The sequence below is a fragment of the Dermacentor silvarum genome, chromosome 1 (genome assembly GCF_013339745.2).
Source record: "Dermacentor silvarum isolate Dsil-2018 chromosome 1, BIME_Dsil_1.4, whole genome shotgun sequence".
NCBI lineage: Eukaryota > Metazoa > Arthropoda > Arachnida > Ixodida > Ixodidae > Dermacentor > Dermacentor silvarum.
The window spans coordinates 222,685,329-222,701,852 of record NC_051154.1 but is presented as its reverse complement, the minus strand read 5'-3'; the positions used below and the strand labels follow the sequence as shown (position 1 = coordinate 222,701,852).

Genomic DNA, 16,524 nt, shown 5'->3' with positions numbered 1-16,524 from the left:
GACCCCCATGGGATCAGGTCTGTCAATTAAGGATGATGACGGGGTTCTTTATCAGTTTATTATGTCGATTGCACTCCACTGTTTATGGCGGGCTCGTATGGCAGGGTACCACTGTGATCCTGACGCGAGGCCCGCGAGCATTTGTTTCAAAGAATGTATTTCTCGGTTGATTGAAGAACAGAAAATGCAAGTGTCTTTAGCGGATTGGCTGTCAAGGCTAGAACCTCTGACAGCCATGAAGGCATTTTAACGTGACAACGTCGGTCCTATACGGACGGACGACTTACTTGTGTTATTTTTTTTCCTTATTTTTTTTCTGTCCAACAGCTTGCATTTGTGTTATTTGAGTGTGTGGTAATTTGTATGTACTGTGTTATGTTAAAGACCGGCAATAAATAAAAAAAAAGGCGAGGTGGCCGAGTGTTTAAGGTGATGAACTGCTAATCCATTGGGATCTGCCCGCGTGGGTTCGAATCCCACCCTCGTCGATCCTTTTGCTCTTTCTTTCTCGAAAAATACGCTGAGCTCACGGTACATATATGCGATTGACTGAATGCTTACGAGAGGTGCGTAATGTGCGGGCGGGGTGGCCGAGTGTTTAAGGCGATGGACTGCTAATCCATTGGGCTCTGCCCGCGTGGGTTCGAATCCTACTCTCGTCGATCATTTGCTCTTTCTTTCTCGAAAAATACGCTGAGCTCACGGCACAGATATGCGATTGTCTGAATGCTTACGAGAAGTCGAATGTGCGGGCGAGGTGGCCAAGTGGGTATTGTGCTTCCGGCCATGAGGCGTAACGGACGTACAGTCGCAATTTTTTTTAGGGTGAACACGGGAACGCGTGGCCTTCTGAGCTCACAGCGCGGTTCAGCGGCGGCAACGAGAAGCATTGCTCATGCGCAGTGTGCCCGGCGTGCGCAAATTCTCCTGCCGCGCGCATTGCGTCACGCAAGCAAGTGCGTGTCGTATGCTGCGCGCGTACCGCAATAAGGTTGCCGTACGGTTCGGGATTGGTGACGATGTTGAACTTCTCATTACGCTCTCCACGATGCATCAATAAACTTGAAAATCTATGTAATGTTTTGTGGGCGTTCTCAAGATCATTGCTGATCTATAGCCAGCCCACGCATGCTCATGACACTTGTGGGCGTATTTCAAAAGCGGTTTCCGTCTTTGAGGAGCGTATATATATTCTTGCACATTACCGCATCTGTCAGAGCAGCAACTAAATTTCAGCATGGCCCGCGTTCCCGAAGAAGAGAGGTGGAAAATCGTACAATATTCGCTCAAGGGATATTCACAGCGCTCCATCGGTGCTCTCGTGCACAGGCCGCTAAAGACCGTCAACAGGATTATTCAGGCATTCAGCAAGGAAGGCCGACTCTGTGATGTCCCACACAGGCGTCGACCAAAGGCAACGACGGAGGATGAAGACGCGCTTATGGTAGCTGCTGTCGTCGAGAACCCGTTCCAGTCCGCGAGGCAAGTGCGGGAGCAGCTAGATGTGGACGCTTCCCTTGCTACGGTCCGGCGACGCCTCCGAAGTGCTGGACTACGAAATTCTGTAGCTGCACGAAAGCCAGTCGTCACTGCTTCGAACAAGAAGTCACGTCTCCAGTTTGCCGAAGCACACGCCTCATGGATGGCAGATGACTGGGGCCGAGTGATCTTCTCGGATGAGTCGACTTTTACAACTCGCCAAGACCAACGGATGGGAGTTTGGCGAACCAGAGGCACACGGTAAGAAACTTTTCTTAATGCACGTTTGATTTTGCGAAGGATGGTCAAAAATACGATTTCCATGCAGTTACGAGCCAGCCAATGTGCAGGGAGTCGCCGCGAGTGGCCGAAACTGCGTGAACGTGTGGGGCGCGGTGTCAAGGCATGGTCTCGGGCCTCTGCATCGCATAGAAGGTGCCCTTACATCGCAGCGATACTGCACAGAAATTTTGGACAATGTGTTGCTGCCCTACGCCCACAGAGTCTTTCCCGATGCCGACTTTGTTTCATCATGACCTGGCGCTGGTTCACGCGGCAAAAGTTGCCAAGGAACATATAGAAAATCGCCGAATCAGCATGCTTTCCTGGCCGGCCAAAGGCGCTGACATGAACATCTGCGAAAATTTATGGGGGTACATCAAAGCAGCCATGGTGCGAAAACCTGTCCGCCCGACGACTGGGGACGAGCTGTGGGCAGCCGTTCGACAAGAATGGGAGGACCTTCGAGCATCATGACTTTTTGCCAGCGCTGTACGCGTCACTGCCCTCTAGGATGGCAGCAGTCGTTTCCGCAAAGGGTTGTATGACAAAATACTAACATCATCAAAGAGAAAATTATTCATGCTTACTAATACTACTTCTAAACGGATCAACCTTTTGTTGAACTTGCACCAAATAAAAGTTCGGATGTTTGTGTTCCCTTGCCTGTTCGTTGTACGATAAGAACACAGCCGAAGGAAAACTAAACAAAGTGAAAAGTTGAAGTAATTACAATAACGCCAAGCATAAGAAGCACAACGTTCTGAATTAAAGCATCAAAATCGTGGTTTCTGTCATAATTTAATATCTATTGAGGGGAAAAAACTGCTAGCAGACGACACACGCGCGCTACGATGACCTAATGCGCACGAAAGGAGCCTACCCTCCCCGAGCATGCGCGCAGATATTGTGGCAGCCGTCTGACGAAGCTGGTGATAAAGTCACGCGCTCCCGTGTTCACCCTCAAAAAAAAAAAAAAAAAAGGTTGCGACTGTGCGATGACGGGCTCCGTAGGAGCGGCTTCAGCGGCCCAGAGTGGCCGCGGTAACAGGATTTTCATCGCGGACAACGAGTACTAAGTTGTTTTGTGGAGTTTGCCAACAGGGCGTTTTGTTTTGAACACCGTTTTTTTACATTGTGATATCAGGGCCCGCCCATACCAGGTGGAAGGTTTCCGCGATGCGCTCGCCCAGTTATCGCTCCTGCCGGAAGCCCCACTCGGGGCCTACCGTATGAGCCATGTTTGGGCCGTGACCTTCAAGGACGACGAAGCGGTGAAGAAGATCGTCAGCGTTGGTGAGCTGCAGGTCAAAAAGGGCCGATGCCTCGTCATTGACCCCGTCAACCAAGATGTACGCTTGAAGGTGCATTGGCTGCTGCACACCGTTCCTGACGAGGACGTGCGTCTTGCCTTCGCGCCGTTTGGAAAGGTCATGGACGTCGCCCGCGAGCGCTGGCGGTTTCATGGCGTGGCTTATAAGAACTCTACCACAAGACTGGTTACGCTAACGTTGAAGCCGGGCGTAATGCTGGACGACCTCCCACACCAGGTGAGCGTCGCCGGCGGGCTGGCTCTCGTGGTTGTGCCGGGCAGCCAATTGCTAGAAGGTACAGAGGGGGCGTGGCACTGCGGGTCATGTGACTTCCGCTTAACACGGGTTGTCATGGCAATCGCTTAGGGACTTTTGAGGCACTGGTTTCCGCTGAGCGTGGCTCTCTCATCTCCGGGACTTGGCGCAGCGACCTTGCCGAGCGCAGATCCTACGTGCGCGAACGCGCGAGCGAATCGGTTAGGGCACCTTGAATATCTGGCGGTGTCTGGCCCACGCCGGCCGCGCTTTATTATTGTGGCGTTTGTTCTAGTGGCGGAAATCCTTGCAGTAATGGTGGTGTGACATGACGGCTTTTAATCTCTGTGAACTGTGGTGGTGTAAACAAGCGGATACTGTTCGCGTATGAGCCCCGGTGCTGCGGCGGTCGTTGGGGTGTTGCGGAGCGCAGCGTAGCAACACCCCAAATAAAAAAAGAAATACTGCTCCAGTAAGGTAGACTGCTCCCTCCCTGATAGTGAGATTATATTTCGATCATCAAAACAGTGATGCGTTTATTTAGGAATATCGTCGTTTCTCTCTCGCACCCGCTTGTCCTCGCGCCTGCGAGAGAGAAACGCCTCCGTAATTCTGTACTGTCTGTAGCTTAAGGCGGGTTGGGGGGTTGGTGAATGCTATGGCCGTCATCCTGAGCACTATTCTTTTTAGATACGTGTCAGGAACGGGGGCTCAAGTTGCATTTCAGTGTTTTTTTTTTCGAGAGGTAGAGTTGTGTTTCTTTTATTGCGATAGCAATTATATGGTCACTTCAACCGGATTTCTGCCGTCGGCGCCGTCGCCGTGAGGTTCCGTATAGATTCCAAGGGCGATAAAACCGTCGCCGCGCGCCGTATGCGCGAGTGAAAGCGCGCGGGGGACGCGCGCTATCACGGAGAGCGAACGCACGGCGGAAAGCAAACGCGACCGTTGCGCGAAAGGCCATGGGGGTATGGGAGGGAGGGAGGGAGGGAGGCGGGGCGACGCTGTGCTGCTTCACCAAATGCTTATCTTGCAACCGGGTGCAAGGGGAACTGGCCACTCAATCTCCCACGCGAAAGCAAGAAAGCGGGAAGGCAGCGCTGGGAGGGAGGGGGGAAGCTTCTCCTCTGCCAACAACTTCTCCTCTGCACAACTCCTGCACTTTGCCCGGCGCTGGCGGTCGCCCGCACCATCTCTTATCTCCACACGGCTCTGACCTTTGTATGCGCTGTGCATTCGCCACTCAGTTTCCCTTGAAGCGATTGACCGCGCGAACAATTCGCCCGCTGCGGCGGCTGCGCTTGCTGTCGGCGTTTTGACAGTCGTTGTCTGCGGTCATTCGGTGTGATCTATTCTTGTTTGCTTGTGCGCGCTGACACCACGCTTGTTAATTCAGTTAGTCCAAATGTGTCCAAGTTTATGTAGCCGATAAAACTACTATCCTACTCCGAATAGCTCTCTACTAATTTGCTATCGCAATTGATGCTTTGCCTTTCGGGTGAAACTGCGACATTTTTTTGTGGCATTCGACGCGGTTCTCGGCACGTCATTATGAACACTCGTCCTTGAGTAACTGTGATGGGCACTATTCTACCGTGTAGTCATGGCGGCTAATATTGAAGGAGCGCTACGTGTAGTCACGTTAAATGTACGAAGGCTCAGCGCAAGAAGGCGACAATGTCAGCTGAGTCATCTACTCTTAGATAATGACTTGCATCTTGTGGGAATTCAAGAAACTAAAATAGAGAGCCAAGAGCTAACCGACAGAATGCTGTCCAATTTTCGTACTCACTTCGACGTGTGTGTTTCTCACGCGGTTGGTGTGTATGTTAACAAAATAAAGGAAGTGAAAACCGAACTCGAAAAGATAGACTCTGAGAAGTACAAAGCGGCCGTTGTGAGATCAAGGTCTGAGAAGCTGTGGGCGGGAGAAGCGCCAACAAAACGTGCTCTCTCAGACAAGAAAAGGTACGAATGTCGGAAGGAAATCTGCCAGCTAGCTAAAGGCCAGGACATCAAGTCCGACAAAACGACATCAAGCAAGGGATTGCGGATCACTTTAAAACGTCCTTAAGTCAACCACGTGAACCTAAAGATGGCTACCAGATGGAATTCCTCTCATTGATGCCAAAGCTCTATGAAGAAGTTAAGACACGGCTGGAACATCCCATTACCGTGAGTGAGATAGAATGCGCAATAGACGAGTTGGCCCCCGGTAAAGCATCTGGGCCTGATGGCTTAGGGGCCACTTTCTATAAAACTTTTAACTCGGCACTGGCTCATGTCCTCCATCTAGTAATCAGCGAAGCCTATGACCGAAAAAGACTGCCTTTGTCTTTCACAACCTCGCATATCAGTGCTAATCCCGAAGAGTGAAGATGAAAATAAACGTTTGTTGCCAGGCTCATATCGCCCGATAACTCTAGCCAACGTTGACTGTAAAATATTCACGAAAATTTAAGCGAAACGACTGCAAAGTGTTATCAAAAACATTGGTAGGGCCGCACCAGACTTGTGGCATTAAAGGCCGCAGTATCAGAACAAATGTACACGTGGTTTGAAGTGTGCTCGAGTGTTGCGATGGCGATTGGTGATTACGTCGCGATGATGCGTATCGATTTGGCAAAAGCCTTCGACCTCGTCTCGCACAAGGCTCTGCTATGCATACTTGAACATACGAACGTTGGCAGTGTCATAAGGGAAGGCGTCACATTGGCGTATAAAGACTGCTCAACGCGAATTATTGTTAATGGGGAGGTCACCGATAGCTTTCGTGTACTCTCGTCGGTGCGTCAAGGATGCCCGCTTTCGCCTCTTCTGTTTGCTGCTTATCTCGAGCCACTCTGTTTGGCCATTAAAAACAACGAACGCATAGCAGGCTAGCGACTACAGGCAGCACACGTAAAAATATCGGTGTATGCAGACGACATCGCGATTTTCTGCACAAATAAAGCCAGCATTAAAGAGGCAACTACTGTTGTAGAAAAGTTTTGCGATTCAGCTGGAGCCCAGATAAACTGGGATAAAAGTTGTGGCTTCTGGCATGGAAGTTGGGAAGACACGCCGGAGACCTTTTCATGATTTAATTGGTCAAGGTTACTTACAGTGTACCTAGGGGTGCCTCTCCGAAGTTACCGTGAGCCCGAACAGTACTGGCTCGATCAAGTTTCTAGAGCAAAGGAAAAGGCTGATGGTTGGAGAGGAAAGCAATTGTCAATGTTTTGTAGAGCTACTGTTTGCAACCTTTTTTTAGTTTCTAAGATAAGGTATGTTATGAATGTGTTGTGTGCTGCGCGGGTAAGCGTACAAAAAATTAACCGCACTTTCGCTATTTTCATTTGGGCCTCTACCTGGGAGAGGACGAGTCGAATAAATTTGTTTCTCCCGGTCAAGAAAGGTGGGCTTGGTATGGTTCACTTGCTTTTGTGACAAGTTGTGTCACGCTTTGTGTTTTTACGGGATCAAAATTATCTTTCTTCGAACACTAATACAAGTACGGCTCAGTAGACTTCTACCGGGATTCGTTGTTTCGTCGGCTCAGAACATGCCGGGAACCGTGTTTGGGTACCTGTGTGAAGTGGTGCTGTCATAAAGGATGTTGAATGTGCGCTTTTCACATCAGTATCTGTCCACCGTTACAAAGAAAAATATGTACAAAGATCTTGTGGACACGATGCTCTCTGTACCTTTGTACCATTCTCCACACCGTGGAGGCCCCGGATAGGACGTTCTAAAAAGAGTGAAGAAAATGCCAGTATGGCCATCGACTAAGTCTTTCTTCTTCCAATTACATACAAATACATTTCCCGTTAAGACCTGGCTTCATAGCAAGGGCATTTTCATCCCCTGGAGCACCTACTGCTTTTTATGTAAAAAACCAAAAGAATAGAACATGCTTTCCTAGATTTCTGGGACCCCATCTTTCACTGGGACTTTCTGCAGAGAACACTGAAGAAACAGTTACCCCTGGACCCGTATGGAATTCGCTTCTTGCCAGTAGATATCTCAGAGGAAGTACCGTATGACCTAATTATTGTCCTGGGCCTCCATGCTGTGTGGAAAACTCGCATGCAATTTGAACATGCAGACATCGCTGTTAAACCTGTGCGTGAACACTTCATAAAAAGTGTTGTTTATGTGAGAGACGCTTACAAATCACTGCCTGATCCATCACAATGGATGTCTGTACTTGATTCATTGGTGTCGTTGAAAAGATTTTAGTGCTGTGTTGGCCAAAGTGTGACTGGCACGTTTTAACCTTTGTAACCTTTGATTTTGAACGTCGAAGACGGCAATAAAGAAAAAAGGGCCTAAAAAAACACGAGGTGAACGAGTGGTTAAGGCGATCGACTGCGAACTCACTGGGCTCTGCCCGCGTGGGTTCGAATCCCACCCTCGTCGATCCTTTTTGATCGTTTTTTCCTAAAATATACGCTGAGCTCACGGCACAGATATGCGATTGACGGAATGCTTACGAGAGGTGCATCATGTGCGGGTGAGGTGGCCGAGAATTTCACTTCCGGCTTTCGAGTGAAACGGTCGCGGGAATATTGGCTCCCACGGAGCGGTTCTGACGGCCCAAACGGGCAGCGGTAACAAGTTTTTTGCGTCTAGTGCTGATGATTATCAGGTTATTCTGTCCAATCTGCCATCCGAACGCATCGTCGCGAACACCGTTTTCGTGCATGGCGATGCGAGAGCCCGGCCCTACCGTGTCGAAGACTACCGCGACACTTTGGCCAAACTTGGTGCGCTGCCCGACGTTTTGGCGTTGGGAGCGTATCAAATGAACCACGTGTGGGCTGTCACAATGATGAGTGTCACGCTGCTCAGAAATTGCTCTCCGCCGTCGACGTGAAGGTAAAGGATCGCCCATGTTTGCTCAATGATCCAAATAACTGCGAGGTTCGCTTAAAGTTGAATTGGTTGCTGCACGGCGTGACCGATGAAGACGTACTCGTGTGGCCCTGTCACCCTACGGGAAAGTGTTGGAAGTGACACGAGAGAAGTGGAGAGTGCAAGGCGTCACTGAAACGGGCTCGACGACACGCTCAGTGGGACTAAAATTGCATTCCGACGGCAAAATCGATGACATTCCACATCAGCTCAAGATTGCCGGAGAGTTGACTCTCGTTGTTGTCCCGGGCCGGGCTCCACTGTGTCTGCGCTGCAAGAGCACCGGGCACATACGTCGTAACTGCAAGGTGCCGCGCTACAATCGTTGTCGCTGCTTCGGCCACAATGACACGGATTGCGCAAGGTCATACACCAGCGTGACTGGACCAGTCCAAGCAAACGCCGCATCGGATCACCTCATGGATGAGGCAGACTCAGAGGAAACAGCAGGAGTGAGCCGAAACTCGGCTACACAAGATGGTTCGCCGAACACTCAACAGGACGCCCGCCTTGAAGCACCAGGTAAGCCCGAAGCCGGGCTTCCACATGAAGCCGTAGAAAGACGGAGTGAAAAGGGTGATGCAAGTAGTACCGGCAACACCTTTTGCGGCGGAGCCGTAGAGATCCCCCCCCCCCTCCCCTCCCCTCCCCGAGCCAGAGCCGATGACTGGGATTGACAGCGACAGTGGCAGTGCGGTTGGGAGGCGGGGCCACGACGCAGGAAAAAAATGTCGCAGTTTCGCCCGAAAGGCGAATTGCGATAGCAAATTAGTAGAGAGCTATTCGGAGTATGGATAGTAGTTTTATCGGCTGCATAAACTTGGACACATTCGCTTACTAACTGAATTAACAAGTGTGGTGTCAGCGCGCACAAGCAAACATGAATAGATCACACTCAATGACCGCAGACAACCACTGTCAAAACACTGGCAGCAAGTGCAGCCGCCGCAGCGAGCGAAGGTTCGTGCGGTCTATCGCTTCAACGGAAACTGAGAGGCGAATGCACAGCGCATACAAAGGTCAGAACAGTGTGGAGATCGCTTTTAAGAGATGGTGCGTGCGACCGCCGCAGCCGGGCAAAGTACAAGCCCGGCTGTAGAAGCTGCCCTCCCTCCTCCCTCCCGCGCTGCCTTCCCGCTTTCCTCCTTTCGCGTGGGAGATTGAGTGGCCAGTTCGCCCTGCGCCCGGTTGCAAGATACGCATTTGGTGCAGCAGCACAGCGTCGCCCCGCCTCCCTCCCTCCCATACCCCCGCGGCCTTTCGCGCCACGAAAGTCACGTTTGCTTTCCGCCGTGCGTCCCCCGCGCGCTTTCACTCGCGCATACGGCGCGCGGCGACGATTTTATCGCCCTTGGACATTATACGGAACCTCACGACGACGACGACGGCTAAATCCGCTTGAAGTGTGCATATAATTGCTATCGCAATAAAATGAGAAGGGAACTAGTGCTGTCGCAACGGACGAGCCGCCGGCGAAAACGACTCCCGTGCGGCGTCCTCCATTTCGGCCACGGCCGAACACTTTGACGGAGCGCAGTCCTCACGCGTTTGCCGCCGTGAGGACTGTACCGTGGCAAGGCATTCAGGAGCCAAGCGCAGTTGTGACGTAAGCGTCATGCCCCCGGGTTTTTCAATGCCTCACAATGATGTTTATGGATAAGTCAATTCGTGTGGCCACTTTAAACGTGCGTGGGCTTGCCTCACTGAGGAAACAGAACCAACTGTAGCGACTAATAAGTGACTTTGACCTGGTCATTTTAGCTGTGCAGGAGACGAAAGTCGGGCGACGAGGAAACCGGGCGCATGGTGCGCCAATTCTCAGCGCGATACTGCGCTCTAGTGAGCCATGCTGTGGGAACTTCTTCCGGCTGTGTGTTGTTCGTCCGACAGTCTTGGAGCCAGAATAGAAGCCGTGACGTCATGCCCGTCTGGTCGGCTTATTGTATGGGCAAGGTAAATATACCTGGTAGCGAATCTTCCATAGAAGCCCATACGTTCAAAACATGGCGGTTCATCTGTGGTTCATGGGGCTTAGCGCCATCTGTGTGAGGAGGGAACACTTCCGGCGGAAGAAAAAATAATTTCACGTCATATCCGTTAAAAACAGAAGTGACGTCATTTTGTTCTCAAAGGCGCGAAATTTGTTTTCGAAGGCTGGCCATTAGAGATGTATATTCGAATGCTCCGCCATTCGACTTGATGGCCGTTTCGAGCTTTCAGCGCTGAAAGCGATGCAGGAAAATTTCGGCCGTACGGGTGTCGAAATCGCATCGCTGCACGTAACATACTTTCTTTGGAGGCCGGCGAACGCTTTGGCGTAGAGTGCTCATTCTTTCGTCGGACGCCAAGCCCGTCGGCCAGCGCTGTCCCACGAAAACAACTAAAGTAAACAACTATCTGGCGGTCGCAACTCACTACTTTTGACTGAACAGGTTAAGAAACAATGAAACTACCCGCGCCACCAAATTGAGACAAACGTCGACAAGCAAAGCAACACAACATGTGAGGTGGGGTGGCGTGAACTTTACGAGCGCACCTTTCTGTCCACTTCAAGAGCTGCATTGCATTGCAAGTGATAGCGGCGTCAACGCCCGCCGCTATCGGTGGGCGCTCTTACGGTGGGCGCTGAAAAAAGGTATTTATTGATAACGATCAAGTAAAATAGAGTTGTTCTTTTTTCGCCATGCGTACATAAAATTGATTAGGAATTTTATTTTCGTCGAATGAATCTATGTCTCGCTTTAATTAAAAAAACGCTTTTTTCTTTCCCGATGTTTGTTCCCTCCAAACATAGTCGCGCTTCAATCACTACTCCCATAACCACCCTTGCTGATGTCGGTGACAATGCGTTCTGAACCGCTTTTCGCCCGAAGCTTCGCGACCATTTAGATCGACCTTGGTATGGGGGCCACGGCGGTCGCATTTCGATGGGGGCGAAATACGAAAACACCCGTGTACTTAGATTTAGGCGCACGTTAAAGAACCCCAGGTGGTCCAAATTTCCGGAGTCCCCCACTACGGCGTCCCTCATAATCAGATCGTGGTTTTGGCACGTAAAACCCCATAATTTAATTTTTTTATTGTATGGGATTTTTGTTTTCTTCATTGGCGTGGCCTGTAATTTGTATGCGCCGACTGTTGCTGATGAAAGACGCAGATTTTTCGAACAGTTAAAACAGTATACCCAGTGTAATAGGCTTCTCATTGTTACCGGTGACTTCAACTGCGTTATTTCAGCCCGTGATAGAACTAGTGCTCGACCGTACAAGGATGCAAGCACCGTTACCCTAAGCGAGATAATAAGGGACGATGGCTCAGAGGACGTGGCTGAATGTCTTGGCGGTGGGAGGACTGCACAGTACACCCACTTTGAGGCAGCCAACCACGCTCGACTAGATAGAGCCTCTCTCGGCCTTGATTTGATACCCTTTTGCAAGGAGTACCATGCGAGTGCCATTTCATTTAGTGATAACTGCTTGGTCAGCTTTTTAGTAGCAAGCGCGAAAGAAAGAAAACTGGGCTTCCAGTGGCAACTATGGAAATTTAATTCGAAATTACTAAGCGATGAAATGTTTATGGCGGACGTAATGAAGCAAGTTGAAGAAATAAAGCTGTGGGTAACACGACATACAGAGAAAAGTGGGAGAACTTCAAACAGGTGATTAAAATGAAAGCATTAGAGCGCGCGAGTGCGATATGCAGAGAAAAAAAAAACAGAACAGAAACAGATGCACAGGAACCTGGATAAATTGATCAGTAAAGAATGCAGGATGTCCGGCATGTTCATGGATGATATTCGTGCACTGAAGCGTAAAAAAGAACATTTAGATATCGAAAGATACCGCGGTGGCATGATACGGGCAAGGGCTGAAAGACTGATAATGGGAGAAGAACCGTCACAAAGAGCGTTGGGCTCAGAAAAGTGACACGCGCGGCGCAATCAGATAGCGGAAATTGAACACGGTGGGGAAGTCAGCGACGCAGCAGAAGATAAGTTGAGCGCGCTTTCTTTGAGCACTACAATGGTTTATTCGGCGACTGCTTAGTTGACATTCACCGTTTTAAGAAGGACTTTTTAACGTTGATGCCAAAGCTAGAAGAGAGCACGAACGAAATATTGGAGGAACCTATTTCAGAAGAGGAAGTGAAAAGTGCTATTTAAAGTATGCATCTGGACAAGTCCCCGGGCCCTGACTGTCTGACCTAAGCCTTTTATAAATATTTGAAAGTGGCAATCTCACCAGTCTTAGCCGATGTATACAACGAGGCATTCGAGCTCAAAGTATTGCCCCCGTTCTTTTCATCTTCACACACTGTTCTTATACCGAAATCAGAAGACCCCGTTGCATTGCTCAGAGTAACTTCTTACCACCCAATATGCCTCACTAATGGTGATTATAAGATAATGATGAAAATCTTAGCTAAGAGTTGCAGACAGTCATTACGGAGCTCGTGGGGCCGCATCAAACGTGTGGCATTGAAGGCCGAACTATCTTTTCGAATGTACAAGTAACATGGAGTATTCTCGAATGTTGCGACGTAATCGGTGCACGAGTGGCAGTGCTCCAAGTTGATCTTGAGAAAGCGTTCGACAGAGTGCCTCATGAAATTCTTTCGTGCATTCTATACGCACAACTCACCTCTTAATTATCGACCCATATCCCTTACAAGCAGTTGTTGTAAACTGTTAGAGCATGTAGTTTTCACCAATCTGGCAAACTTTCTAGAATCCAACTCATACTTCACTACAGCACAGCATGGCTTTCGAAAATCATATTCCTGCGAAACTCAACTAGTGTCCTTCACCCATCAGCTGCATCGTATCCTGGATCGCTCATCCTGCGCTGACTGTGTCTTCTTGGATTTTAGTAAAGCATTTGATAAAGTATGCCATAATTTACTACTTTTTAAACTGAGCTTACTAAATATGGACCCTAACCTTCTAAAATGGATAGAGCCTTTCCTTACAAACTGTTTCCAACTCGTCACTGCTAACAGTCATAACTCTCCACTTACTGAAGTACAGTCAGGTGTACCACAAGGGTCTGTGCTGGGACCACTATTATTTCTTATCTATATTAATGACCTAACTGTTACAATATCCTCTAACCTACATTCGCAGATGATTGTGTTATCTTCCGGGAAATTAACAGCTCTGATAATACTTTAACACTCCAATCTGACCTGGATAATGTAGTTGACTGGTGCGGGAAGTGGTTGCTGGAATTAAATATTAAGAAATGGTAAAATATTGCGCGTATCCAGATCTAATTCTACTCCTAGCACCTATCATCTTAACAACGTTACCTTAGATTTCGTCATGTCGTATAAATATCTCGGTGTACACATTACGAATAACTTGAATTGGACCATTCATATAGACTACGTCATTAACAATGCTAATCGCATGCTCGGGTACTTACGGCGCAACTTTTCGAAGACACTGCCTACTTTAAAACTACAGTTTTACAAGACTCTAATACGCTCGAAACTTGAATATCCATCTGCAATATGGGATCTCAGTCACGTTAATCTCATTACCTCACAACTAGTACAAAATAACTCTACCCGTTTCATTCTCTCTAATTACAACCGTACTGCGAGTATAACCTCAATGAAAACTAACCTAGCACTTATTCCATTAGCTAACCGCCGCAAAGTCGCCCGACTTTCGCTATTTCATAAAATGTTCCATCACACCATGCTTCACGACGACTTGATAATGCGGCCTCAATACATTTCAAACCGTGTCGATCATCGCAGTAAGGTGGGAATTGATTCATGTCGCACGAAGTCTTTCTTTCAGTCTTTCATCCCCCGTACATCGCAGGAATGGAACCACCTTCCCTCAAGTATCGTAGCCATCAACGATAACAAACTTTTTCGCGACACATTAGCTAACATTGTATAATCAGGAGAATCATTGTATTACCAGAACTCACTGCACTGGTTCGTTTGATTTGTCTTTCGTTACTACTCTGTAACCACTCCCCTCTTTAATGCCATATGGCCCTGCATGAGGGTATTTTTAAATAAATAAATAAAAATATCATGTGGATTTTGGTAAAATATTTATAGAGGGGGTTGCCATGGCGTACCGGGACTGCTCAACGCGGGTAATTGTCAACAAGGCGGTGGGGGAGTGCATCCAAATCCAGCGTTCGGTACGTCAGGGTTGCCCTCTCTCGCCACTGTTGTTTTGTTTATATCGAGAGTCGTTTTGTTTGAGTGTCATAGAGAATTACTGTGTCGGCGTGTTTAAATTGCATGAGGTTGAAGTACGGCTGTTGGCTTATGCGGATGATATTAGATTAGATTATGTGGTTTTACGTGCCAAAACCACGATCTGATTATGAGGCACGCGGTAGTGAGGGACTCCGGAAATTTCGACCACCTGAGTTTCTTTATCGTGCACCTAAATATAAGTACACGGGTGTTTTCGCATTTCGCCCCCATCGAAATGCGGCCGCCGTGGCCGGGATTCGATCCCGCGACCTCGTGCTCAGCAGCCCAAGGATGACATTGCCGTGTTTTGCACTGATTCAGACAGTATAACACAGGCTGTCAAATGTGTTAAAAGTTTCTGCGCTGTGAGCGGCAGCGCGGTAAACTGGGGCAAGTACCTGGGTTTCTGGCACGAAGACTGGTCGGGGGCCCCGCACACCTTTGCCAACATGACTTGCGTTACCACTCCAGTTAAATACTTAGGGGCTCCCCTCCAGTGCTACAAAGACAGTGAATCGTACTGGACTAGGGAAGTGGATAACCTTCGGGATAGAGTAAACAAGTGGAATGGCTGGAATTGGTCTATGTTTTCCACAGCTACAATTTGTAACTTGTTTTTTTAGTGAGCAAACTTTGGTATGTTATCCAAGTGTTGCATGGCTCAGATGTAAACATTAAAAAATTTCACCGTGTGTTCGCTGTGTTCGTGTGGGCATTGATCGTCTTGCGAAAGATCAAGTCGCACCAATTTATTTCTTCGAGTTCGAAATAGAGGACTTCGTTTGTCACATTTGTTTTTGACACAGGTAGTCAATCGGTTTTCTTTCTTCAGGGACGTAAAAAAACCTGTTCCTATACACTGTCTGTCAACTTCACCTGGGGAAACACTTGCCCAACAAGGTTGTCTCTCAGCCGGCACTTTGCCCGGTGGTGTTTATGGTTTTCTTTGTGAAGTTGTGGTTTCTTGTAGGTTTTTATCAGCGCTCTTTTCACTTGAATACTTGAGTGAAGCGAACCAGAAAAAAACTGTACAAGGGCCTTTCTGATGGGGTTCTACCCGTGCCTTTATAACGCTCCCTTTACAGTGCAGGCCATGGGCACAATGTTCGAAAGCACGGAAAGGCGATGCTAATACTATCAGGTGTTAAGACTTTCTTTTTTAATTTACACACAGGAAGGCTCACTGTCGAATCATGGATGGCTGAAAGGTTGTTTTTTTTTGTTGTTCTCTGGGGCACCCATTGTATAATATGCAGAAAGGAGGAGACAATTGAGCATGCATTCCTGGATTGTTGCGATGCTGTTTTCCTTTGGGATATGCTCCAGCGCACAACATAAAAAACACCGCATATCCACGAAGTGAATGATAATGAGTGGGCGAAGCACCGGGGGATCATTCGGGTAACCGTGAATCCCCCGCACATTGCCCACTGGAACATGCAAATGAGTGACAACACATGTGTACAGTATATACAATGTTGTTTTATTGGTCGTATATGGTATTGAGGTGCGGACTTCGTTTTCCCTTCATTGAGACTGCCTTGTGATCAGTGCAGCAGCACGGCGACGCCGGCAAGCGGACCCAGAGGCGGCGAGAGCGCGGGAAGCGGCGGCAAAACGCCGGAAGCGTTCTCTACCTGAGGTTGGTGGCGCCGATGCTCGGTTCAAGCGCGAGCTTCGCGAGCCCTCAGCTCCGGGTCCGCTTGCCGGCGTTGCCGTACTGCTGCAGCTTTGCGAGCCCTCAGCTCCGGGTCCACATGCCGGCGTTGCCGTGCTGCTGCAGCTTCGCGAGCCCTCAGCTCCGGGTCCGCTTGCCGGCGTTTCCGTTTTGCTGCAGCTTCCCGCGCCCTAGACTCTGGGTCCGCTTGTTGTCTGCGTCGCCGTGCTGCAGCAGCTTTGCGAGCCCTCGACTCCGCTTGCAGTTGAGCCGCCACTCTCACTTTTTCATCCATTGCGGGCACGCCGTTATCAGAAGCAACCGTTATCATCCATGGCTGAAGAGAGAAAGAGAGCGCACGTCGGGAACGAGCGCTTATATAGCCTTTGTGCACCATATCGCCCCTAGCGGACACCATGC

General features: G+C 49.1%; 2 non-coding genes across 2 annotated transcripts; both read left to right on the top strand.

Moving 5' to 3' along the window:
• The first annotated feature begins 406 nt into the window (after positions 1 to 406).
• Positions 407 to 488, top strand: Trnas-gcu (transfer RNA serine (anticodon GCU)). Its single transcript has one exon. It is a non-coding gene; the product is annotated as a tRNA-Ser (tRNA).
• A 92-nt stretch (positions 489 to 580) lies between these two features.
• On the top strand, positions 581 to 662 carry Trnas-gcu (transfer RNA serine (anticodon GCU)). The gene has a single exon. It is a non-coding gene; the product is annotated as a tRNA-Ser (tRNA).
• The last annotated feature ends 15,862 nt before the right edge of the window (positions 663 to 16,524 follow it).